Source organism: Arvicanthis niloticus, chromosome 9 (genome assembly GCF_011762505.2).
Source record: "Arvicanthis niloticus isolate mArvNil1 chromosome 9, mArvNil1.pat.X, whole genome shotgun sequence".
Taxonomy (NCBI): domain Eukaryota; kingdom Metazoa; phylum Chordata; class Mammalia; order Rodentia; family Muridae; genus Arvicanthis; species Arvicanthis niloticus.
In genome coordinates this window covers 66,798,065-66,825,934 of record NC_047666.1, presented here as the reverse complement: position 1 = coordinate 66,825,934, position 27,870 = coordinate 66,798,065, and the positions used below count along the sequence as shown (strand labels likewise).

General features: G+C 42.2%; 1 protein-coding gene and 1 pseudogene across 2 annotated transcripts in view; one reads left to right on the top strand and one right to left on the bottom strand.

Moving 5' to 3' along the window:
- The window catches only part of LOC117714819 (killer cell lectin-like receptor subfamily B member 1F), a 525,987-nt gene that overhangs the window by 457,902 nt on the left and 40,215 nt on the right, over nucleotides 1-27,870 (bottom strand). The gene's annotated exons all lie outside the window — the stretch shown is intronic.
- LOC117714930 (C-type lectin domain family 2 member E-like) overlaps nucleotides 6,665-27,870 on the top strand; it is a 44,386-nt pseudogene continuing 23,180 nt past the window's right edge.

Below are 27,870 nucleotides of genomic sequence, written 5' to 3'. Positions count from 1 at the left end.
ATAATAAAAACATCAGGATCCTTACCAAAATATTGTCTGGATATTTTTCTTTTTTTAACAATTAGGGTGCCAGACAAGGAATAATAGGTTCCTAAACCTGGCTTGGACTTGAGGGCAGATATACCCATAACAAAGAACATCCCTTTCTTGCAGGAGTCTGGAACTGTTGCCAAAAGACCCCCACTGGAGTATGTGTTGTAGTAAAAACAATATAATAAATTGGGATAGCGTAATGAATATGAAATGCGATTTGGGAAGATATGGTCTGACTTATTTGCTGTAGGGCTGAAATGGCTTGGGGTATAAGGTTTCGCGGAGATAAAGGGTGTCTCCTGAAAGAAGCTCATCAAGGGGAACTATAACCTCAGGAGGAATCTCCAAACAGGGATGAACAAACTGAAGATTCCCAAGCAACTGTTGAAAATCATGTAAAGTCTTAAGAGAGGAAAGCTGAAGCTCAATCTTTGGGGTACAAATTTGTCCCACCTCGAGTTCATACCCCAGAAAGTAATAAGGATCTTTCATCTGATTTTTTTTTTTCAGGAACAATTTTAAATCCCTGTGAACTCAATGCCTCCTGAAGTTGTTGAAAACATGAGAGGGCTTGCTGTCTATTAGGGGCAGCCAGTAAAATGTCATCCATATAATGAAGAATGTATGTTTGTGGCCAGGCATCTCTGACAGGTTGGATTACATGGGCAATATACTTCTGGGCTAGGGTAGGGTTATTTGCCATGCTCATACCGTGAGGGAGGACTCAACAATGAAAATGGTCCATGGGTCCTTGGAAATTAATCCGAGGAATGCTGAATGCAAAATGATGACAATCATCTGGATGAAGAGGTATGTTAAAAAAACAATCATTTAAATCAATAACAATTTTAAAAAGATCTGCTGGTATGGCAGCGGGAGATGGAAGACCAGGCTGCAGGGCTCCCATAGGAATCATAACTCTGTTACCTGCACAGAGATCTTGTAAGAGTCTTCACTTGCCAGATTTTTCTTAATAACAAAAATTGGGAAATTCCAAGGGGAAGAAGATGGCTCAGTGTGGCCAGCTGCCAACTGTTCCTGCACCAACTGCCTGGCAGCAGCCAGCTTTTCTTGTGTTAGCTTTTCTTGTGTTTTATGCCTTGTGCCTGTTTTTGTAATCCTTGTCTTGGTAGGTACCCCTGAGCCAGCATTTGTCTTGTCACCACGTCACTGGGTCGCACATTAAGACATTCATTTGGGAGAGATTATCTCTCCCCCAGAGATTGACTGATAAGTCTGGGACCACATAGGGGACTACTGTGCCTGAATTTCCTTCTTGATATACCCAGTTAAAGGTCTGAGCACTGACTTGAGGGTTTTTGGAATGTCCAATCCCCTGTAAGTGGATGGCTGAATTAGTCAGCATCCAAGCAGCTGGCCAAAACCTGTCAGAGATGACAGTGGCATCAGCACCTGAATCTAAGAGACCTTAAAATGTTTTTCCATTTAAACTAAAAGTAAGCATGGGGCAAGAGGAAGTAATCTTTTGGGCCCAAAGGCTTCTGTTATTCCTGTGTAGCTGGGGGCCCTGGTGTCTTTAAGGTAGGGGTTTTTAGTAGTAACCTTGGGAAAAAGCAACAACTGGGCTATGGTCTGTTTTGCAGGTATGAGCAAAGGGCCTTCTGTAGTACTGGCAAGAACCTGATCTCCCCCTGGTGGTCGGGATCTGTAACTCCAAGTGTAATCTGGAGTCCCTTTAAGGAACCTGAGGCTCTGCCAAAAGAATTTGGTGGTAGAGGGTCCTGTAAGTTATTAGGCATGGCCTGAATGCCCTCCTCTGGGGTTAATACTGTTGTGGAGGTGGCCCAGCAGTCCTGAGCTGCTTTTTGTGGCTCTCCAGAGCTGGGCAACGGACGACTGGGGACTGTATTGTTGGATAATGGGCTTAGTGTGTGATGTGAAATCTGTTGAGGAACAAACCCTATCGACCTGGGGCTTGTTCTGGAGGTGGGGGCTAGGGTGTGTCCCCTCAGGAAGTTTCCCGGAAACCGTGGTGGTAAGGGGCATCCCTGACTGTCTATCTTGGATTTACAGTCTCTGGCCAAAGGTTTGTCTTTTTGGCAACAGGGGCACAAGGTGGTCAGTAACACATGTGCCAGGGGGTCATTCCTCTGGCCCCCAATGGGAGGTCCCTGAAACTGGCAAGGATGGGGATATTCTCACCAAAGATGACCGGGCTGCCTACAATTATAACACATTTTTTGGGAGCCTCTTAAGCCTGCCCTCTGAAGGGCGGCACTAATCGCCAAGCCTATAGCGTGGCTCGTTCCAGGCCCTGCACAGAGATGAACATATTCCACCAGTGACTTAGAATGGTGATGTTTCAGAATATTCTGACAAGTAGGTTTGGCATTTTCAAAGGCAAGCTGTTTAATAACGGAATTTTCAGGCTCCTGCACTCCAAACAGGTGCTTGGCAGTCTCTGTAAGACGGCTAATAAAGCAATTATAGGACTCATCTGCTCCGTGTATCACCTTAGTAAGAGCAGTGGAAGAGCCTGATCTTGGGGGCAGCTTTTTCCAAGCTGCTAGGCATGCCTGGTGGACTTGAGCCAGAAGCCCTGGTGAAAAACGCATTTGGGCTTCCAAGGTGTTATAAGGCAGCTGCCCAAGATCTTTCACACTGTCTATTACTTAGTGTCTGGGCGCAGACAGTTCCTGATCTCAATTTCTTTTGCAGTCTGTGCCATTTCTGAGTTCCAAAGTACAAAGTCTCCTCCAGAGAGCACAGCCCTACTGAGTTGGGAAAACTTCCAAGGAGTGAGCCATCCTTCCATGGAGGATTCCAAAAGTGCCAATGTGAATGGGGCTGTAGGACCATAGTTAGACACTGCTGCTTTAAGTTTCTCCAAAATCTTGAAATTAAGCACTTGTAACAATAGGGGGTGGGGCTTCCTCCTGCTCAGTTGGGGATGGTTCAGGTAGTGGGAGATTTTCTGCTCCCTGCGAATCAGGTTGAAGTTCATCATCTATAGCTTTTTCCCTGCTTGCTTCTGTCCCTTCTCCAAATCAGTCAGTGGGGATGGGGAATCTCTAGAAATTATATTTCCACCTCTTTTAGGGAAAGGGGTAAAGCCAGCAGTCTCTTTTTCTTAGATTTGGCAGAGGCTTTCTCTGAGAAAAAAAGTTCAGAGCTCCCTGTACCGCGGGCAATGCTGCCACCTACAGGCGATGCGGCCTCCTTTTTGGCTGTTAAGGACGGAGGCATAAGGGTAAGTAATTCTGCCTCCAGCTGCTTGGGGGACCTGATCAGCTGGACCTGCTCTTTCTGGGTCTCTACCATTCAATGCAAAAAATGTAGTATCAGTAGTTAGCTGGCGGCCTGCATCAGACATAGCAGGTGGGTCAAAGACTGCATCTAGAATTTCATAAGCTGGCTGAGGAATAAAGGACAGGAGTGTGGCAACACCTGTCAGTGGGGGACCTGAGGCTAAGGCAATTGTGGTTGTTTTTTTTTGAGGGTTGTAATAACCATCTGATTCATAATAGGCTGCCTCTCCCTGAAGATTCGTTTCATCAGTGGTCGGCAGACTGCCAATGTCCCCAAAAGCGCACAAAGTGGAACAGGGGCTTTTTAAAAGACTCATTACTGGGAGGTTTTGAAGAAAGATTTTCTAGGGAGGGAAATGTCAGCAGCAACTTCCATGTCAATATTGACTGAGGCAGGAGTGGACCTGTCCAAGATACCATCAGCTGCGCGAAAGGCGGAGCCAAAAGAGAATTTTCTTTTAAAGGGGACAGAAGCAGTCTAGGCCTTCAAGTTGTTAGGTTAGCAGAAGGAAAACTGGAGGCAGATTCTTTAAGGGAGCGCTCTCCTTCCGAGAACAAGTGAAAAAAACCTTTTCCTAAGACAAATTCTCACTCAGAAATTTATTTTTTAACCTTTCTAGTAGGTTTAAATTGATAGGTTTCATGTTTGTGTTTGTGATCCATTTTTGTTCAGTTGTACACAGGACGAGGTGTGAACTTATCTATCATCTTGGGATGCTTCACCATAGGAACCAACTGTCTTAGCATCCTATGCCGAAGAGATATCATCCTTTCTCTACCTAAGAAGTGTCCACTTTGGCCACTCTACAGTGCACATGCATACACACCTAATAAAATGTATACACATTATAAACACATACTCATTTTTAAAATGATCCAAAAATCGAACAAAAATGACACATGCATAGTAAGTACATACATTAAACATGCCCAATGTTACTAAGCATAGGGTGAAATAGAGAAAAGCAGTTTAGCATTTTTTGAAAAAAAAAAAAAGATTATTTTTACTATATGCCCTTGTCCTTCTATTCACAAGGGGATTAACTGTGTTTACTTAAAACCTGCCTGTGTTTATAGCAGCTTTGTGAATTAAACCTTGTATTTTGCAAATCTCAAATATATTACTTAGGTCTAGGGAAAATGACTGAAAGGGGAAAACTGGGTGTCATACATGCACCTGTCCATATCTTCTGCTGATTAGATGTTCCTCAGATTTCTGTTCCCAGAGGTCCCTAAACTAGGACTTGCTGGTCATCTCAAGTTATCCTTAAAGTATTTCTCTGCCATCTCAGTTATCCTTGGGCCAGCAAGACATCTCTGTGGGTAAAGGTGCTTGCCATTTAAGCCTGGTGACCTGAGTTCAGTCCCTGGAATTCACACAAAAGTGGGAAGAGAGGAACAACTACATACAGCTGTCCCCTCACTTCTAAATGGGGTCATGGCATGTGTGTGACCTTTGCACGCCATCACCATCTCCATCTCCACCCAAATCAAAACAATAACAAAAACTCACCAGCCTCTGAAGTGGAAACTCCTAGTTTCTTTGGAAATTTAGTATGTCAAATGAAGTTTTGCTGGGACACACAGTTGAAAGAATGTATTGCTAAAGCAAACACATGAAAGAATGTTTTCTGGAAGCAGACACAAGTGAATGGATGTTTTGATTTAGTGAACACGTGAAAAGACCTGGGATGAAGGAGTATAAACATGTCCCCACAGACAGCGGGAGATGAGTGCTGAGCAGTGGTTCAGTTTGCTCTGCCTCGTTCTTCTTCACTAAAGACATGTGTGCATTGGTTCACCTTACATAGAGTTGTTGAGTTCAACTTGTGATAACACTGCCATTGAGAGACTCTCACCCAAGAACTGCTGGTGAGTTTCCTGCAGTAGCTTGCTGCTTCTGTGTCCTTGACTCAGGCCACTTAGTGAGCCTGGTGATTTCCTCAGGATTGAACTATAGATGCCTGGTTTCTGCTTGCTAAGAAGACTGAACAGTTGCTGCTGGTTCATGCCTGGTGTCTGCTTCCCTAGAGGATTGGTGTAAGGAGCCGCAATATAATCTGCCACCCCAAGTTGGCGCTAGCCTCGTGTCTTCTCCAAATGTAAACAATTATCTGCGCAGTTGCTAGGCAGAAAGGCGTGCCAAAGTCACTGCCAATCCCGAGGCATAATATTGGGTGGTAAGCGAACAGCCAATCAGAAGTGAATACGTCACTCTAGACTGTATTTAAGCCAGGCCCTTTCCACAGCTCAACCCTTCCGCGTTTTCCACGTGTGTGGTACTGAGTAAAGCCTCGTTTTGCAGTAACTACTCGATCTCTGCGTCTCTTGTTTTATCTTCCGGGGATGCAAGGCTCGGGGGTGCGCGGTAGATCTGGTGCTGAGAACCCGGGAATTTCCAGGCGCGCGAAATTTCCAGGCGGGTGGAAATTCTAGGCACGCGGGAATTTCTAGGCTCGGTGGAATTTTCTAGGCGCATCGGAAGGACCCCGAGAGTCGAGGAAGGTTGAAAGACTGCAGGTGTGCGGGGTACATCTTTAGGAGATATGTCGGATGTAGAAATTGTGGCAAGCGGATTTACATTCACCGTGGCCACTCCATTAATTAGCCTCTTGCTTATATTGCATTTGTTTTATGGCTACTCTGGCATACCAGAACTAAAGAGTGTTACTAGCAGGCTACAGGGAAGGCCTTGTGATAGAATAGGGTGTTCAAAAGAAACACGGACTGCTGCAGAGTTCATTGAACCACCGGCAGGTGGGGAGAGGTTGGAGGAAAAAAGAATCCTCTTTTATGAAAGAATCTTTGGGGAGGCAGCTACCTGTGCGCAGGGTAGAGGTGCTGGGATTGGACTAAGAAAGCTAGTGGCTCGCTGGGGTTTGAGGGCCCCCTGCTGTGCTTCTCGGCTCGGACTGTGGGAGCAGGGACGCACGCAGCCCGAGTCGGACTGGTTACAGAAGCCTCTGGGTTCCGCTACATGCGGCAGGCAGAGCAAGCCAGGCGGTGGTGGCGCACGCCTTTAATCCCAGCACTTGGGAGGCACAGGCAGGCAGAGGAGAGAGATAACCCTGCGAGTTTAGAGCAGACAATGCCAGTGAGGGAACAAAGGATTTTTGAGGATGCCGAGGCGGATGCAGCCGCCTCTCGTGGGAACGGGAGGCTGCGAGATTGCCTAGGGGCCTGCTGCGGGCCAGGAGGAGAAGCTATTTGTGCTTATTTCACAGGTGAAAACAATTTAATTTGGGTCCCTGGTTCATGGTGGCAGCGACAATGGCAGCGCCTGCGGCTCTCGGCGGCTGAGCCGAGAGTCCATCCGTCCTTCAGCCCCTCTCGTCTTCCGGAGTGTGTCTGGCGTAGCCGCGATGGCGGAGCTGGCTGCGGCAGCCGCGCTGCCGCTGGAGGTGTGGGCACAGGAGGTGGAGCTGGAGCTGTCTGAGGAAGCTGGGTTGCAAGATTACAGTCTTGAGTCTCCGGACACGGAAGTTCCATTTGGTGATGGGTATACCGCCGTGGGTCATGGTCAGATACATAGTTAAACGGCCAATATTCCATTGGCTACAGTTGGTAGCTCAGCCGAAAGTTTAAAATTTTTGATTTGCCTATGTTTATAGAAAAAAGATACAACACGTGTCTTTTAAGGTTTACAGTTTAAATTTAAGATTTTGAGTAAAAGCAAAATCGCTCAGTTCAGGCCTATGCCTGAACCGCCAAGCCAAGCCTAAATCGGCAGGCAGAGGGAGGTTAAGTGCATTTACATTTGAATTAAGACATGCAGGCCGCGGCCACAGAAGCCCAACTGCTAAGTTTTGTTCTGAGTCTTCACAGACCGGATCCTAGAAATGTGCTTATAAAATATGGTTCAAATTATTTTAATTCCTTTATATTCAAAGTTGTTAAAAATAAGATGCTTTAGATTCCTTTAATGTGTATAACAATTGTTAGAGAATAAGATTGGCTTTTATCCGATATTCTCATGGGACAAAAAAGATTGGTTATTAAATTAATCCAAAATAAAGTTCAAATTTAAGATTTATACAACCTAACTTGTCTTCTCCAGCTACCATTTCAATAAATATTTACATAAAAGATATTTTTATACCATTCCTTTACATTTCTGGTAAAGGTGAGAGGTTTAAGGTTTACAGTTAATAAATTTATTCATAATGTTTAAGAGCCCATGGAGCGATATTTGTTAAAAATAATTGCTTCAGAAAATGGTTAATGTTTTACATTATATATATATATATATATATTATATATTATATTATTATATTATATATATATATTATGTTATATAATATATATATAATATATAATATATATATATACAAATATTGTTGTTGCTTTAATACAAAAAGTTAAGAGGTTAAATCTTTTGGTGTATATATTTTATTAGTGGATTTCTCTAAAGAAATTTTTTCTGCAAGCTATTGCTTCAATATAATGAGCTTTAAAAATATTTTTAGGGTACTTGTTACTTCAAAAAAGGATTCAAAGACAGTGTCTTTCAATATTTGAGATAAATTGGGGTTAGAGAGATAGCTCAGCCATTAAAGGCTAGACTTAATTTAAAATATAAAGGCTAAACTCCCAGCGGCCACGTGGTGACTCACAACCATTTGTGGTGGGGATCTAACGCCATCTTCTGGCTGGTGAGTGTACATGCAAAGGAAAATAATTTACTTTTAATCTTGATTTGCTCTTAGTGAGTTTTAAAAGTTGTTAAAAGATATTATTTGGCTAAAACCTCATTTTAAGCTTACCATAGGAGGATTTAAACCTCTGTTTAATGTTTTCAAAGGGATGTAAGTCCAAAATTAAATCATATATATATTTTCTTGAGTTTACCTTGCTTCAACACAATTAAATTATGTGTTGTAGCCACTGTTTAAAATGTTAAAAAGGGGTATATCTGCCTTTGTCTTGTTAAATATGGTTCATAAAGTACAAAACGTTTCGGCTACAAGATTTAATATCTCTAGCCATTTGAATGACATTAAAATTAATAAGGTGTTTAAAAATGCATCTGCACAACCGGTGTTGGTGTGTGTAGACCCTTCATTTTTCTTTATGTTATCCAACTTTCAGAGTAATTCTGATATCTTGAATTGTAAAAATGTTACATGCTTTTAGCACAATGCTGGAATGGATCACTAGACCTAGCCTTGGTTGTGCATGTGCCTACCTTTGTGCCCATCCCAGTACATCATTATGGAGACTTAAAAGAGACTTTGGTCAATCAGAGAGTTGATTGGCTCCAAGCCCATGTGAAGCAGCTCACGGATGTGGTTCAAATAAGCTGTGTGTCAGCAGCCCCACATCCAGGTGTTACACCTCTGAGATTTGTGAATGATGCATTTACTTAAAGCCATAATCTTTCTGCTTATTTAAAAGGAAAGTAGAATGGGAAGTTGGACCAGGTACAGCAGCAATTGCAAATCCAGATTTCGAACCTTGATGGAGTGCGGATGGAACCTGTTTCCCGTGGAGATTTTACTTCTTAAATTTCTTCTGCCTTTTCTTTCTTTCTTTCTTTCTAAAGAGCGGGAATAGGCCTGCTTGGTACAGCCCTATGTTGTGAATTAGTATTCATAGATGGTTGGTTTGTAAGCTCAAAGCCCAGCAAAAACTTGACAAGGTAGCTTAAGCCTAAGCACTTGTAGCCTTAGAGCAAGCATCTCTCCCTGAAATTTGACTATCTAGGCTAAGAAAGTAGCCTATGACAGAGGCCCTCAGTCTATGCACCCCAAGAGGTTCAGCCCATTGCTCTGGGTAGATGAGAGGTCTAGTCTAGCCAGCTTTTGCCTAAATAATTGTGGTACCTAAATAATACGTTGACAGCCCTTGCACTCCTGGGAGCTATACTCCATTGCACAGGGATGGGTGTCAATTCCTCTTTATATCCCCTTAGCCCTTGCACCCAGAGGACTGGTTTCCATTGCACCTGGTTAGTGTAAGGGAAAATCTTCGGGCTATAAGCTCTTGATCACTTATTCCCCCAAGAAGGAGTTTGCTTGATCGGGTTTGAGTTCGAATCTTAATTGGTACTATATTGAATAGGCAAAAGGCTGTTTCATTTTAATAATCTAAACAGGGGGAGATGTAAGGAGCCGCAATATAATCTGCCACCCCAAGTTGGCACTAGCCTCGTGTCTTCTCCAGATGTAAACAATTATCTGTGCAGTTGCTAGGCAGAAAGGCGTGCCAAAGTCACTGCCAATCCCGAGGCATAATATTGGGTGGTGAGCGAACAGCCAATCAGAAGTGAATACGTCACTCTAGACTGTATTTAAGCCAGGCCCCTTCCACAGCTCAACCCTTCCACGTTTTCCACGTGTGTGGTACTGAGTAAAGCCTCATTTTGCAGTAACTACCCGATCTCTGCGTCTCGTGTTTTATCTTCCGCAGATGCAAGGCTCGGGGGTGCGTGGTAGAGATTGGTCTGCAATTGCTGAATCTTATTTGATATTTGCTAAAGGACTGAACTCCTGACAAAGAAGATTGAGCTTGCCTCAAAGAACTACTGTTGAACAGGTCCACTCCCCATATCCTAATAACTTTTCTCTTACAGTATCTCGGCTGTGTGGTGGGCTGGAAGAGAGATTGAAAACTTATTAAAAATAGGTTGTAAAAAAATTTATGCCTACACATCCTCTTGTACTGTAGCCAGAGAATCTGACCTCAGAACAGTGGTTTTCTGCTGGGAAATTCTACCTGTCAGTATCCTGTTCTCTTTACACACGTTACCCACCAGTTTCCTGTTAGTTTTCCCTGACCGGTTTGTAACACTGTCTTTCTTTTAGGGTTTGAGACTCATCTTGTGCAATCCCAGCTTATACCTCACATCCCTCTTGCTCTGGAATCTTCTACCATATCCAGCTGTGTTGGTATTTGATGCACAGCTGCTGAATGCACTACGGGTGACTCTCAGCTGCATTCCTACTGCAGGGATCCATCTCCATGGTGTTCTTGAAAACAAGTGTGTAAGAGCACAAAGAGAAGGGTGCCATGGTCTGGGTACAGAGGTAAGGCGTGTCTACAGAAGAACACTGGGTACTGGGAACTGGGTTCTGGGTCTATATCTTGATGTGAATGTGATTATACATCTTCTCAAAATTCATGGAAATATGGAAGAAATGAGCCAATTTTACTGAATAAAAATTACATTATAAAAGTCTCTAGCTGGGCTTGGTGGCACATGCGTTTCATCCTAGAACTCAAGACTCAGAAGAAGTTGGATCTCTGATTTCATGGCCAGCCTGGTTTACAAATTGAATTCCAGGATAGCCACAGCTACACAGAAAAAAACTGTCTCAAAAAACCAAGGTGGGGGAAAGGTGTGTGTGTGTGTGTGTGTGTGTGTGTGTGTGTGTGTGTGTACACTCCAGCTGACTTTTACTACTGCATTTGTTAATTTTCAACCAAACTCCAAGACAACAGTGAGCCTCAGCTTAAAGTAAGGAAAAGTTGAGACACAAGACTCAAAGCTTATGCTTTTAAGGTAGGAGACACAGAATCAAAGCTTACACTGTTAATGCAGGAGACAACATAGGTCAAGCAGAGTTAGAAGTAGAGGCACCAAAGATGGACAGTTCTGATTCTCACTGAAACAGGAAATGTCTTTGCTTCTGTCCTGGCCAGAGTTGAGAAACACCAGCAAGAGCTCTGGTTTCTTACCTCCTTAGTGAGCTCCCTGCCTGGATGCTGAGGTCAGGGTGTGACTGACACTAAGCATGTTTGTCCAACAGCTTTAACACAGGATCCCTAGATTTTCAAGGCAAGAAATACATTGTAACATTTCCTCAGTTTTAACCCATAGCTCCAATAATTTGGAGGATGTTTTCATCAGGAAATGTTACAGAAGCCTTTGAGGCCACTGAAGAAGTCAGAGCTCCATTGAGGCCTATGTCCTTCTAACAAATAAGCAGAATCTGTGTCTGACAAACTGACTCTAAGCCAGGAAGAATTCCTAATGGGTCTGTACTCTATATTCTCCTTAGGGAGACATCAGAGAGTTGGATGTGTGACATTCAATAACACATTATCAGACATTTCTCTTGGTCCATTCCTGTATCCAATTCTATAAAACATCAGCCATCAGTCCAGCCAGGCTGCGGGGTGGTGATAACCCAGCAGAGCCCCTCCAAGACAGCAGACTCCACCCACCAGAAGGGGAGTGGCCACATCAGGGTAAGATTCTGTGATGTTGTAGTGGATATGGAAGGGGTTCCCCCCACCCCAGGCACAGAATCCTGTGAGGGGAGGTAGCATTTGTGAGCTAATCTGTCCTCACCTCTCTGGCTCAGGCCAGCAGGAATTTACAGCTCCACTTGTCCAAGCAGGCACTGGTAATGTAGAAATGCATGTGGTCATGCTTCAAGATGGACGTCAGCACTTTCAGCTCCTGCCTCAACCAGGGCCTGGGCCTGGCTGCTACTGCTCTTGCTCCTGTGACTGTGGCTCCTTTATCCCCACCTATGCTCAGCTCTTGAGATTTAGCACTTGCTTAATGTGATGGACTTAATGATAAAACTAAGGGTCACCCTGACCCTCAGGAAAGTTTAGTACTTAGCATGAACTTTTGCTATTCTGTACTTTGTTTCTGTAATCATAATGATTTTGGTTCCTAGGTCAATTACAAACAGTATATAACTATATTTAACTATATATAACTTTATATAACTATATATAAATATATATATGCTATAACTATGTCCTATTGTTATTAAAAGTTAATATTATCCTGCCATTCTTGCCAACTGCCACCTCAGCTATATCAATGGGTAGTGCTGAATTTTTGGTTATCGCCTTCATTGTGGTTATTGCCCTGCTCACTTAGCCTGGGCACACTGCAAAAGGAATCTTTTCAGACTAAGGTGGAGGGGCACATTGATCTATGGATATAAACATTGATATTTAGGTAGTAGTCTGACAATGTGACTGGTTATCTAAAATACTAATAGTGTGTTCTTTTTTAGGGCCTGTCTTAGTTAGGGTTTCATTTCTGTGAAAAGACACCATGACCAAGGCAACTCTTATAAAGAAAAACATTCAGTTGGTGCTGGCTTACAGGTTCAGAGGTTTAGTCCATTGTTGCCATGGCAGAAGACGTGGTGGCATAAAGGCAGACATGATGCTGGAGGAAGAGCTGAGAGTTCTACATCTTGATTGACAGGAGACAGAAGGAGACTGAACAGCACACTGGGTGTAGCCTGAGCATATGAGACCACAGATCCTGCCCCCAAAGTGACACACTTTCTAAACAAGGCCTCACCTCCTTATAGTGCCACTCTGTGTGGTTAAGCATTCAAGCACATGATCCTTGGGGACCATTCCTACTCAAACCACCTCAGGGTCTATGACCTCGATAGTCACGGGTTCTTTTCTTTCTTTGGTTGCACCATTTTTTGGTGTTTCTGTGGATCAGCATGAATTGAATTTTTCCCCTATGATTTGGGCATCTGTAAAACCAGTCACCTCTCTTAGTGTTTACATGGGCTCTTCATTTGAGGGAATTCCCCCTCAGATTGAAGTTATTTTATTTCTCAAACATATTTTCTTGCTTCCCTCTCTCTACTATCTGTCTATAAACTGTGACTGCTATCTATTATCTTGGGCTCTGTTCTTGGAATGTGCCCATAGGTAATCCACGTATATCAAGACAGAAACAGTTCTCAGGTGTCTGCAAGCAAACCAGAGCATTTCATTTATGCCCCTTGCTTTGTTTTATTGAAAAATAGCCTCTCTGTGGTGACCCTGTGGTACCATTCTTCAGTGACAATGGTCCTGAGCAGGAAGGCCTGTGGAGTTAGAGATAAAGAAGATAAAACAGGTAAGCTTGGGAGGTCTTGCCGAAGCTATATTTTATGCCAAGCAAGCTTATTAATAAATACAGCACCTCATACCCTATTCTCAGGCGAGAAATGGGACAGAGTCAGAAGAAAGCAATCATGCAATAGGAAGAAGTTCACTAGAAGCTAATCAAGCAGTGATGCACAAAGGAAATATGGAGAAGCTAAAGCACATGACAGACCAAGTATACAGTGGCCTTGGTGCTGTTAAACCTAGTATTGTATGTGAAAAAGACAAGTTCTCAGGAACCAAAACCCCCAATCCTTTGATGTCTTGGTCCAGACAGGCCTGTAACCTAACTTTTTGGCTATTTATAGAGTTCTCTTTCCTTCCTCCCTACACCACTCCTACCCCTTCCAGCCCAGTAGACATAATGTTACTGTGCACTGTGTGAGGATGCAAGTGCTGATTTCTGTCTCCACTGTATCTGGTGCAGTCCTTATTCAGAGAATCTCCTGTCTCAGTCTTGTGTAAACACTAGTTCCCCAGTTGTTCCCTGATCTGACTGAGGGGAGAGAGAATAGGGTGGGACTTCTTGCCAGCCAGGGAAGGGAGCAGGAGAGAATTCATGAGAGAGCATTAGAAAAAATCTGGAGCAGAGAAGCCATAAAATCTTGAGGATTTTGGCTGGAGGTAGCCAGATTAGCATAGAACAGTAAAATAGAATACTAACTGCTGAGTTACTGTGCCCTTAAAGCTTGATAAATAAATAAACTAGTTCAGTCTTTTTGAGAACTATTTGAGAGCTAGCTGGGTCAGAGAAAACTGTAACAAGCTCATTTTAAAATGCCACTAACACAACCCTCCAACACTAGTCAGAGAAAAAAATAGTTGAAATATTTATTGAGAAATTATAGACAGACAGTTTCAATGAATTAAATGCTTTTTGATATCAGGGGTTAAAGTTCTTTTTTAAAAAGGTTTATTTATTTATTTATTTTATATGAGTGCACTGTCACTGTCTTCAGACATTTCAGAAGAGGGCATCGGATCCCATTATAGATGGCTGTGAGCCTCAATGTGGTTGCTGGGAATTGAACTCAGGACCTCTGGAACAACCTCTGAGGCATATCTCCAGACCCTAAGGTTCTTTTCTATTACCTGGTCTTTCTCAGCTGTTCTCATACTTTCCCTGTGTGGCCTTGAGCTTCCAGGTCCCTCACTTCCTTTCCAGTTGTCAAGAAGCTTCCTTGGTTATACCTCTTAAACCTACAAACCTTAGTCCAATGGTATCCCTTGCCACAACATCTTCAAACCCTTGGAAGCCAAAAGCATTCTTTTCAAAAATCCATTCTTGTAAGAGATGGCTTGTACTCTTTTCTCGTAGAAAGTACTATATTTGTCACAGTTAATGCACTGGACATTTTGATATCTGAGGCTTTTAGCAGCATGGCCACACTTTGGGGGGGGAAGACTGAATTATTCTCAATTGAAACACTAGGCATATGGATACTGGAGACACTTAGCAATAGCTTGTCCTGTGATACTAGCATGATACACTCAAGAACCAATATTGGGAACCTTATCCACTTGTCCATTGGCACTGCTTTTGTCTTTAATGGTCTGATATCTCTTTTACATTTGGTATTCACTTTCTCAAACCCAAGGTTCTCTATTAACACCTGTCTTGCATCAAGGTATAGTATGCCTTTTATTCACAGCTGAATCCTGTCTTTTAAAGAAATGTATGAAGTCTTCCTTCCCCAGAAGACTGTACAATCCCTGTAAATAATGTGGACCTTTTCCCAGGCTCTTCAGCTTTATCCCAAGCTCTTAAAGCCACTAAGCAACATTGTTCTATAACAGCATCTTCAAATCAAATCTTTTCTTGTAAATCAGAGAATCACTCTTCTCCAAGCAAATGATTTTTGACAATATTCATTCTACTTGCTCTGTTTCACTGTTCAGTATTCAGTGCTTCCTCCCTCCACCATGATAAACATTCTAACTGCTGACTGGCCTCTAGCACAGTTGATACCCTACCTTTCCAATCTTCTATTTTGCATAGTCCAGTTACTTAATACATGTTTTGCACAGGGTAAATGCATTCCACTGGAAATCATAGCCTCTTTAAAACACCTCAGATCTATCATTTCTATAGGACAGTATACTATTGCATCATAATCATGATCCACCTCATTAGCAACTGTGTGCTGTTCAGTTACAGGGGAAACCAATGATCCCTGCCTTGTGGCAGGGTTTGCTTTCTTCTTTCTTTTTTCAGGACGCTCTCACTGTTCTCTTGTTCAGTCACAGGGTCTAAGGACTTTTATTTTCCCTTTTCCAGCTCTACTGGATTCCCAAGTGCTTTCACCTGTACTCACAATTTTTCTAGTTGTACAGCCAACTCTGCAATACTTTCAAAAATAAAAGAATAGAGAGACCCTTTCATTTTCCCATTTATTCTATTTTTTTCCCTCAGAGTCCTTCATTACCACCTGCAATTTTTATACTGCTCTGCCATTCTCACAACCTTTAAAGAAAGAGACTATAAAAAGAGGGAAAAAACCCATAAATTCCTTCTGGGAGCAAAGTGCAGGGGTTGGGGGATCTACTGTAGCTGTGAGAAGCCTTTTGCTGACATCTTGAAGTGGAATATTCATTCCTGTGTCTCCTGCCATTTTCCTACATCATCAGAATCAGATTTCCCATTCTGCCTACCTGATTCTGGGTGCCACGTATAACCCAAGGTTTTCATTATTTATTTGGTTCTTTTTCCTACCTTCCTACACCACCCCCATCCCTTCTACACCTTCAATAGTAGATACTAGAGAAAGAAGGTTGGAGGGGAAAGGGGGCATAGATATTGTTAGACTACTTCCTGCTGACTGGGGGAATTGAGTTCTTTGGGGCAAGTTTGATCTTTGTCATCAGGTGTTCCGTGCACCTCCCGTGTCCCCTTTAACCTGTGGAAGAGAGACACGAGAGGCAGTATTTGGGAGGTTACCACAGCGAGGGTTTAATCTTGTATCAGCAGAAGTGAAGACTGCGGAAGGGCTGAAACACAGGAAGAGGCACAGCTTAAATACACCCTAGAGTGACGTGTTCACTTCTGATTGGCTGTTCACTCATTACCCATAATACGCCCCGGGATGGGCAGTGACTTTTGGTGCGCTTTTTTGCCTTTGCACCTGCGCAGTTAATTGTTTACTAGTGGGAGGACAAGGTGCCGGCGCCATCTTGGAATGGCGAATGCTGACACGCTCACTGCGGCTCCCAACATCTCCCCCTATCTATATATTTAAGATGGAACAGCCTATTGCCTATCAAGCGTGGCACCAATCAAGATTCGAACTCAAGCCCGATCAAGCAAACTCCATCTTGGGGGAATAAGTGACCAAGAGCTTACAGCCCAAAGATTCTCCCTTACCCTACCAGGTGCAATGGAAACAAGTCCTCTGGGTGCAAGGGCTAAGGGGATGTAAAGAGGAATTGACACCCGTCCCTGTGCAATGGAATATAGTTCCCAGGAGTGCAAGGGCTGTCAACCTACTATTCAGGTACCACAGCTATTCAGGCAAGGGCTGTCTGGACTTAGACCTCTCATCAACCCAGTGCAATGGGATGAACCCTTGGGGTGCATCGACTGAGGGTCTCAGTCATCAGTTTCTTTCTTAGCATAGATAGTCAAATTTCAGGGGGAGATGTTTGTTCCAAGGCTGCGAGTGCTTGGGTGATAGCGGCCTTGTCACGTTTTTGCTGGGCTCTGAGCTTACAGGCCAACCATCATGAACACCAATCCACAACATAGGGCTGTACAAAACAGGCCTATCCCCACCCTTTAGAAAGAAAGAAAAGGCAGAAGAAATTCAAGAAGTAAAATCGCCAGGGGTAACAGGGTCCATCCGCGCTCCATCAAGGCTCAAGATCTGGATCTGCAATTGTTGCTGCACCTGGTCCAACTCCCCAATCCAATTCCCTTTTAAATAAGCAGAAAGATTATGGCTTTGAATAAATGTATCATTCACAAATCTCAGAGGTGTAATACCTGGATGTGGGGTTGCTGACACGCAGCTCATTTGAACCACATCCGTGAGCTGCTCCACATGGGCTTGGAGCCAATCAACTCTCTGATTGACCGAAGTCTCTTTTAAGTCTCAATAATGATGTAGTAGGGAGAGTTTCAGGATCAGCTTCTACTGGGATGGGCACAAAGTTAGGCATATGCACAACCAAGGCTAGGTCTAGTGATCCATTCCAGCATTGTGCTAAAAAGCATGCAACATTCTTACAATCCAAGATATCAGAATTATTCTGAAAGTTGGATAACATAAAGAAAAATGGGGGGTCCACACACACCGACACCGGTTGTACAGATGCATTCTTAAAAAACACCTTATTAATTTTAATGTTATTCAAATGGCTAGAGATATTAGATTGTGTAGCTGAAACATTTTGTACTTCATGAAATATATCATTTAACAAGACAAAGGCAGATACACCTTTTTTAACATTCTAAAAAGTGGCTACAACACATAATTTAATTGTGTTGAAGCAGGGTAAATTCAAGAAAATAAACATATGATTTAATTTAGGACTTGCATCCCTTTGGAAATATCAAACAGAGGTTCAAATCCTCCTATGGTTAGCTTAAGATGAGGTTTTAGCCAAATAATATCTCTTAACAACTTTTAAAAATCACTAAGAGCAAATCAAGATTAAAAGTAAACCATTTTCTTTTTGCATGTACACTCACAAGCCAGAAGATGGCGTTAGATCCCCACCACAAATGGCTGTGAGCCACCATGTGGTTGCTAGGAATTGAACTCATGACCTCCGGAAGAGCAAGTCAGTGCTCTTAACCTCTGAGCCATCTCACCAGCCCCCAACTTGTCTCAAATATTGAAAAGACACTGTCTTTGAATCCTTTCTGGAGCAATAAGTACTCTAAAAAAATTTTTAAAGCTCGTTATATTGGAGCAAAGGCTTGCAGAAAAAACTTCTTTAGAGAAATACACTAATAAAGTATCACACAATGAATAATATACACTAAAAGATTTAACCTCTTAATTTTTTGTATTAAAGCAACAACAATATTTATATATATATATATATATATATATATATATATATATATATATAGTAAAACAATTGACCATTTTCTGAACCAATTATTTTTAACAAATATCGCTTCATGGGCTCTTAAAAATTATGAATAAATTTACTAACTGTAAATCTCTCACCTTTACCAGAAATGTAAAGGGAAGGTATAAAAACATCTTTTATATCTATAATAATTTTATAAGCAGCTGGAGTAGGCAAGTTAGGCTATATAAATCTTAAATTTGAACTTTATTTTGGATTAATTTAATAACCAATCTTTTTAGTCCAATAAGAATATCGGATAAAAGCCAACTTTATCCTCTAATAATTGTTACATACATTGGAGGAATCCAAAGCATCTCATCTTCAACAACTCCGAATACAGAGGAATTAAAACAACCTGAACCATACTTTATCAGCAGGCACAGCTATACTCATGGAGGGAAGCAGGCATAATTTTAATTTCTGTAGCATAATTATAACTCTTAGCCCACAGACTGTTGTAAAGTCTTTGGGTCTTAGATTTATCCCTCCTCTCACAAGAAACAGTGAGGACAAAAGACGAATTCTGGTAAGCACATTTCTAGGGCCTGGTCTGAAGACCCAGAACAAAAGGAGCTTTTAGCACCTGAGCTTCTGCAGCTCGGTCTGCATTGTCTCAATTCAAATGTAAATGTAACCTCCCTCCGGCATGTTCTCTGAGGCTTGGCTAGGTTTTGACTTTAACTTTGAACCTTAAATTTAAGCCTCTTTTGTAATATTAGGGTATAACCATAATTTTGAGAAACAAAACCAATCTTTAACGATGTAAGCAATCTATTTTTTCTAAAATCAACACCAAGTAGATTACCTTTATGCTGTAAAGTTTTGTTGCCACAAAACAAAGTGTAAAATTTAATGGAAAACTTGTAGCATTTATGACTCAGGCTGTTGGCCGGTGCGCCTGAGGCCAGGGCAACCAAGTAACACTCAATAGCTGTAAACAAAGGCAGTGCTGCAGCATTTGAATGTACTGGCAAGGGAACAGTTCAAGATCTAACCATGTCCCATAATGGTATACTTATCCCCAAATCGAACATCAGTATCAGAAGAATCAGGGTCGTCATCTTGCAATCTGGCTTTCTTCTCCACAATCTGCACCAGCCTCGTAGGGACCCAAATTGAATTGTTTTCACCTGTGGAATAAGCACAAACAGCTCCCCTTCCTGGGCCACAACAGGCCCTCAGCCAATCTTGTAGCCTCCTGTTCCTACGAGGGACAATGGCTGCACGGCATTCAGCTGTGGCATTTTCAAAGATCATCTGTTCTATCCCTGGCATTGTTTGCTCTGGTTCCCCAAAGATTCTGCCATAAAGGAGGGTCCTTTTGTCCTCCACTCTCTCTTCACCAACCGGTGGAGGGTCCTTAACCTTAACAGGCTCTGCAGTAGCCCCTGTTTCTTTTGAGTACTCTGTCTCTCCAGGTTCTCTGGCCTTATCTATTTCTCCAGGCTCTTTGGCCTGATGCCCGCTAACACACTCTGGTTCTGGTATGCCAGAGTGGTCCTCTTTCTCACAACACAAATAAGTTAAAAACAAATGCAATGCAAGCAAGAGGCTAGCTAGTGGAGTGGCAGCGGTGAGTTTAAATCCGCTTGCCAAAAAACGCTTCCACCCCAGGCATATCTTCCAAAGGCGTACCTCGTCCTGTAGTATTTTAACCCGCCCCAAAACTTGGGGGCCTCCGCGTTTCCTTGAAACTCTAGGGTTTTGGCTCCAGTTGTTCTGCGCACCTCCCATGTCCCCTTTTGCCCGTAGAAGAGAGACACGAGAGGCAGTATTCGGGTGGTTACCACAGCGAGGGTTTAATCTTGTATCAGCAGAAGTGAAGACTGCGGAAGGGCTGAAACACAGGAAGAGGCACAGCTTAAATACACCCTAGAGTGACGTGTTCACTTCTGATTGGCTGTTCACTCATTACCCATAATACGCCCCGGGATGGGCAGTGACTTTTGGTGCGCTTTTTTGCCTTTGCACCTGCGCAGTTAATTGTTTACTAGTGGGAGGACAAGGTGCCGGCGCCATCTTGGAATGGCGAATGTTGACACACTCACTGCGGCTCCCAACAATCAGGATATCTCCAACCAACAATTCAGCAAACAGTAGTAAACAACAGACAGCAGCAGCAGGGGGAACTGCAGTACCCCAGCCTCTGACTCTCATGACTCTAGCATTTTATACCCTCTCAAAACTCCCCATAACCCAAACATAAACTATCTTCATCTGGCAAAATCACACCCCTGTTAGAGCACTAGGCATATCATAGTCAGGCTCTGTGGACATTCTGAAGCAGCCCTGTGAGTATACCTGAGATTAACACAAAAATATATTCACCTAAGATTTCTGTGTTTTTAAAGAAAAGAAAATTATTACTATACAGGCACTGCCAATTCTCCCTTCCCCACCACCACCCCGAGCAAGGACACAGAGTTCAGTCATGCCCTTTCATTAGTGCTTCTGAGAAAGCCTTGGGTAGGTCTGTCTCTCAACAGTGTGGGAGGGTTCTGCCTAGATCCCCTGCAGGATGAAGTGTGGAAGTGGCCTCAGTTGCCTCCTCCATTCTCTAATATATCTCCTTGGTTTTAAGTGGACTGGGGTGCAATCTCCTAGCTGGTGTCCAGACTTCCCAAAGAGCTGCTCTGGTGTGTGTGCCAATGCCTCAAGCAACACCTCTGTGGAATAAGGAGCAGAATATATATATATATATATATATATATATATATATATATATATATATATATATATATATATATAATGGCTACATTACTGTGCAGTAGATGGTATTGCTTCTCATAGTTTGTAACCAGCAAGTGGTAAGTTTACTTCACATTCATATGAATAAAGGGCAGTAATTTCTGGTTGTTTTTCCCAGTTAGTTCACACTTTGTATCACAGAGGCATTTGTAAGCACCTTTATTAGAAGCCACTTTACCTTCTTATCAGAGATATGAATTCCTTGTAGCCATGTATGGTTTCAGAACTTACAGCTAAAGTTCAGTGTCCTCAAAGCATCATTTGAATCTTCTGTTTAGAGAATCAGACTTCTCTTCACTCTACTGATATTTTTAAGTCATCTCCTCAGCTTTCATTGACTGGAAGATTGCTTATTTAAGTGTGCTTCATGAGCAAACTTAATGTTGGTGTGTTTATTCACACATCCCCCCATGTAAGGCTACACTATCTTGACAAAGGAAGGAGTTTTGTGGCAAGAACATACATTGCTAACAAATTTTCAGATAATTCTTATATAAAATAAACCCTGACACCCTTATACACTGAAATGTCTATATATTCTAGAGTTGCCAGTTTTTCTAGAAATGGATAGAATCACTCAAGATGGACAACTTGTGAAAATCCCACACACTTACTCAAATCTTTGGTTTAGATGAAGCAGAGCCCTGTGCTTGTCATTGAGCGAAATAACAGAGACAGTTGAAAACATTTCACTGAGTCTTAAGTGAGCTATGAGACCCTCATACAGGCTTTTCCTCACTTTGTAATCAAGTTGTAGGTACACACCCCGTCTTCTGGAACTCACAGCCAGCAGACTGCAGCCACTGCTATATAATTGCAAGCACCTGGTACAATTCCACTCTGATCACAGACTTTAAGGAAATCCTTACCTTTCTTCTTTTTCACTTGTGATATGAGAATGTCTGACTTGGGGGCATTTGTAGTTCTTTCTCTAAGACCCTAGGCCTGAAAATCAGAGGAATTAGCACATCCCATAGACTCAAGTTCTCTACTCCCTGTTGCTCTGACAAAAGAAATCCTTAACTCAGGGGAACACTGACCTGTAGCTGTCCAGCGGCCATGGATGAACTGGGTTTACCTTGAAAAAGGGGCTTTAAATGAGAAAAAAAAAAAACAAAAACAAAAACAAAAACAGAGGTGCAGGAGAAGCATGAAGCCAAGACAAGATTCTGATCAAGGCTCCAAGTTTAATAATTAGCACTGTGTTGATATAGGAAAGACCACTGAACCCATCCTTTGTTTCAGCTGGATAATGTTGCAAAGCAGTCTCAGCTGGCAATCTGCTCTTCTAAAATCTTGCAGGAAGTTGTAAATGTAAAATAAGCAGATGACTTCACCTAGGGGTAAAGGTCCTTTGTAAAAAGCAGGCAAGGTCTGTTCATCCTGCTCAAGGCTGGGAAGGGAACACTGGCCCAAGTCCTCCTCTCCCTGTTTCTCTGACAGATAAAATCCTTAGCTAGTGGAACACTGGTACATCCACATCCATGTGGATCTTCAGGACAATGGTAACAGGCATGAATGGCTCCTTCCTCATTGCTTTTCCTGTTGTGTCAGACATTATTGTTTTGACACCACATTTATGTTATTTCACACTTCACAGTTTCCTTCACAACATGGATATTTCAGGAGGCTGTTATAGTTCAATTCATCTCAAATAGCACCAGAGACTTTCACATATTTTAATTTTCATAAGGTGGCACAGAATAATTCCTGGAACTGGGGTGGAATCTATGAAATTTAAATTTTAAATTTTATGTGATTAATTTTCTTTATATTAGAAAAATATGTAAATGGATATCAGCTGTTTATACATGGAATCACAGTGAGAAGATAACCTTATTTTGCCATAACATTGATGTGTCCTGTTCCCCATAGCCAACACCCAGTAAACACCTGTGTTGATTTAACATTAAGCCTGATAGTGACTTACTGGTCTGTTTTAGGTATACTGACATGGATTCTGGTTTAGTTGTAAGAGAAATATCAACTTGCCATCTAAAATGCAAATAGTTACTTTCAGTGTTTTGTCAAGGCTGTCACCTCTGGGCTCCATTATTTGAGTAGTATGCCTCATGCAGGTAAGATTATTTTAAAGAAAAGTAGAGATGAATGTATTGTAGCTGCTATGATCATGATTATTAGAGAAACTGAGTGTGGGTTCTCTGTGACCACCACGAGCAGCAGAATAATCATTCATGTGAAGCATGAAGGTCTAGTTCAGCATAACTCAGTAACTGGTGATGGTTCATACTTCTGGAGTCTGATACCAGGAAGATTATTTTAGGCATATTTAAACAATTTTAGACAAAAGTTTCCAAGTGGCAATTAACTCAACCCTTTGTGCACAATAAAGCTTAAGGCATGACAACATTGAAACTCTTTTTAAAGTAATTGTGAGTACTTTCATAAAGGTGGGTTTTATATATTGACTACATATGACCTCTTCAGGGTTTGGAGAAGTTCTGGTGTGGTTGTGGTCAAATAGCACAGAAGTCATCTTGTCTATTAACCACCTCTGCTCCCATTTGTAAAGCACATGTGACATCTCCCATAAGGATGAGTACTTTTAACTGAGAAACAATGGTCAAGATAAGGAAGAGTCTGGGGAAGCCATGTGTGGCCCCATGATGGCACAGAGATCACCAGGTTATTAACCACATCCATGACCAGAATTCTGTGTAGAAAATAGGTATATACATCCCTTCCTTTGAAGGGACAAGTCTGCATGTTTAACATACCTGGTTCCCCTAGTTTTATCTGTGAATACAAGAACCTCTGTGCCCTCTTCAGCTGCATGTGTTATCATAGGCAGATCAAAAACGTCCAATGATATTTTTATTATCTTGTGTTATGGGTTTCTTTAAGACTTTTAAGTGTTTCACATAGAGTGGGGAGCTGACAAAAGGTGGCTATTATCCTTGCAGCCATCTTGAGCCATATACCCTGATAAGAGATTTGATTACAATAGCCTAAAACAGCTGAGCACACTCTGAGAACATCTTGTTTTAGATACCCAGGATTTTCCCTTGGGTGTGTGAGGCTTAAAGGTGTGATTTAGAGCTGAGACTTAAGGGAGTGACTTAGAGATCAGATTTAGAGACAAGGCCTAAGGCATGACTTAAAGGCATGGACTAAAGGCGTGGCTTAGAAGTGAGACATATAAAAAGCAGAGGCAGACAGAGCAAAGCAAACAGATTACTTGACAGCAGTACAACTTGGAGAACAATGTGGAGTAACAGAGATTCAGACACTAGGAGTAGGATTAGATATTAGACACTCGGAAGGGAACAGTTTACAGTAGAACTTGGAACTAGGAATTAGGTTAGACAGTACAACTTGGAGTACAACTTGGAACTAGGAATTAGGTTAGAAAGTACAACTTGGAGAACAACTTGGAGTTAGACATTAGGCACTTAGCACTTGGAAGAAGTAACTTGGAACTTGGAGGGACTAGGCACTAGGCACTAGGCACTAGGCACTAGGCACTAGGCACTAGGGACTAGAAACTAGGGACTAGGACCTCAAGACTTGGGACTTGGACTAGGAAGAGAATAAACGGTATTGAATCACACTCTGTCTGGTGTCCATTCCTCCAGTCTGTCCTCACTCTCTCTCTTGCTGAACCCCAACCCGCGGACCTGCTTGGAGCAGTGCAGGCTCTAACAGTTTAGCCCCCAAGACTTTTGGCAGTGCGAGTTCCAACATTGACAGAGTGGTCGAAGACATTTTGGTCCCCAAACATGGGGCACCTCGGGCCGCAACATTTTTGGTGCCTAACGTGGGGCAGAGTAGTTCTCAACATTTTTGTTGACCAGACAGAGTGTGACTCAATCCCATTTATTCTTCAGTCTTTCTTCTTCTCTCCAAGTCCCTAGTTCCTAGTCCCTAGTTCCTAGTTCCTATTGCCTCCAAGTTCCAAGTTCTTTCTCCAAGTGCCAAGTGCCTAATTCTCTGTTGCAAGTGTCTAACCTAATTCCTAGTTCCAAGTTGTACTCTAAGTTGTTCTCTTCTGAGTGTCTAATGTCTACTCCTACTCCTAGTGTCTGAATCTCTGTTACTCCAAATTGTTCTGATGGTTGTACTCCAAGTTGTACTTTAAGTTGTACTGCACTCTTCTGTCTGCCTCCCTCCTTTTATATGTCTCACTTCTAAGCCATGCCTCTAAGTCACACCTTTAATCATGCCCTTAGGCCTTGTCTCTAAATCTGATCTCTAAGTCACTCCCTTAACTCACATACCTTTAATCTCACACACCCAAGGAAAGATTCTGGGTATCTAAAGCAAGATGTTATCAAAGTGTGCTCAGATGTTGCAGGCTAATGTAATCAAATCTCTTATCAGGGTACATGGCTTAAGATGGCTGCAAGGATGATAGCTCCCCACAACATAGCATAAGTTTGTCCTGGATCTTCCAGCCCCTATCTTCCAAGTGAGGGATTGCAGGTATTGTGCCTCAATGTCCTTCCAGGATTTTGTTCTTTAACTAGCCATAGTACTACAACCCTACTTAACATGAGAGGTCACTTCTCACACAAATTTTAAATCCATTCATTACATTGACAAGCAGGAATGGAGACTGGGGCCAGTTTTTTGAAACAGGTCCCAACAGCTTTTGCATACAAGTATTCCATTCAAAAGGCAAAGAACATATTCTATATGTTTTTCTTAAGGATCATCTTCAGGTCCTGGGAAGATGGCACAGTCAGAAAAGTGCTTGCCACATAAGTGAGAGAATATGAATTCTGTCCTTCATAACCTACATAAGAAAGCTGGACTTGATAACATGAGCTGTAAACTCAGTTTCAGATAGGTAGAGACTGGTGGCTCCTTGGAACTCGCTGATCAGTTAGCCTAACTTAATCTGTGAGCTCCAGATTCAGTGAGAGAACCTGTCTTATAAAAACTACAGAGAACAATATCTTACTTCTGAGGACAAGTATTGAACATGTTTCCAAGATGGATTAACTTGTGCTAGGTATTATATCTCATATTCTCATTCTCTCTCTCTCTCTCTCTCTCTCTCTCTCTCTCTCTCTCTCTCTCTCCTAAACAAGGTTTTACAGTGTAGCCTTTGGTGTCCTGGAACTTATTTTATAGACCTTGTTGGACTTGAACTCACAGAGATCCATTTGCCTCCACCTCCGAAATGCTAGGATTAAAGATGTGCACCACCTCTTTTCTTCTAAAGGACATTTAGAGCTAATTAGATATCCATATTTTTTATTTCTGGAGATAAATGTATTGCATATACTTGTATTTCTTCTTTGACACAAGTTCTGCAGAGAAATGAAACACAAAGAACCCAAAAAGTTATTGGGTGAATGAAGCAACTGGTCTGTTTCAAATCCTCGTGCTGGGTCAAAATAACACCAATCAACCAAACCCCTAAACACTCACAACTCCAGGATTCTGGCTGACTGTGGAGTTGGAGGGGATGTGGGGTGTGTGTGGTGTGGGTGGGAAGTTGGGCAGTAAGAGAGGTAAAGTGGGAGGGGATAACCTACAATATATAAGGAGTTCTATATTTCCTTCCTTCTTTCCTTTCTATCCTCCTTCCAACCCTCTCTTCTTTCTTTCTTTCTTTCTTTCTTTCTTTCTTTCTTTCTTTCTTTCTTGTCTTTTTCCCTCCCTTCCTTTCTTCCTTCCTTTCTTTTATTCTTTCCTGCATAAAGATTTATGTGCATGCATATGTGGGTGCCCACAGAGAACAGAGACAACACGTCCTCTGCAGCTGGAGTTATAGGAAGTTAGGAGTTACACAGTGTGGCTCCCAGGAACAGAACTCAGGGGAATTCTAACTGCTGATCTACAAAGTCCTAGTTTTGAAAAACTATTTTCTACTCAAAAGTTGAAAAATTACTAATATGTTATAAAAAATACTCCTATATTTGCATATGTTATATAAAGGGTTGGCAGATTTCTTTCAAAACTATAACCAAGAAAAAATAATGAGTAAGTTACAGTTTTATTTTTCTAAAAAAGGAGATGGACCAGGATGATGGATTAAACCAGATTAAAAAGGAGATGGATTCAGGGTTTAAAGATTCTTGCCACATTAGCTTGACCACCTGATCTGGATCCCAGGAACCCAAGGCAGCAGTAGAAAACAGACTCCTGTGACAATGTGACCTCTACACTTAATGCTGTGGCATAGATGTGCCCCCTCAAGTACTAAGTAATGTTTTAATGGACCAAATGTGTAACTCTCCAATGTTTCAAATAGATGAATGTGACTATTGGATATAATTTTTTATTATACAGTAAAATCTGTTTTTTTCCTTCTTCCTAGAATAAAGTGGGTGCTCAACACCGCTGATTTGCTATAGCTTCTAAGAGTCAAGGAGAAACTGCTGCACTGGGTTACATTTGAAATCATTACAGTGGTAGAAAAGGCCCTTTAAGGGAACTTCAGCTTAAGAATAAACCTCTGACCTGCCTGGAGACATGATATTATGGCGACTATAATATCACACAAAACTCTCTGCCTTTCTGCCTTTTAAAATGCAGTCTTGAAGAGTACTTCCACTGTCACAGGAAAATTTGAGTGGAAAGTCCTTTGACTTTGCCTTTTCTGTTCTTCCACTTCTTCCTGTCCCTATGGTCAATGTCTCACAGTGTGAAGCACACATGACCAGCATAGAATAAATATTGACTTTGTTATGAAGCCGAGCCAGTGCCCACAGTGTGCTTTCTGTGGGTCAGGACAAATGGCTGGGTACTTGTGTCTCACAGTGACACCTTTACTTTATCACACAGTGTAGTCTTGCTGTCTAAATGTCCCTGTGATGCTGGTGAAATATCTCCTTAACCCAGGCCAGAAGTTTCCTCAGGGTTCTGTTTCTCAGAATTGCTGCAGGATTGTGATAAGAAAGGACCAGAG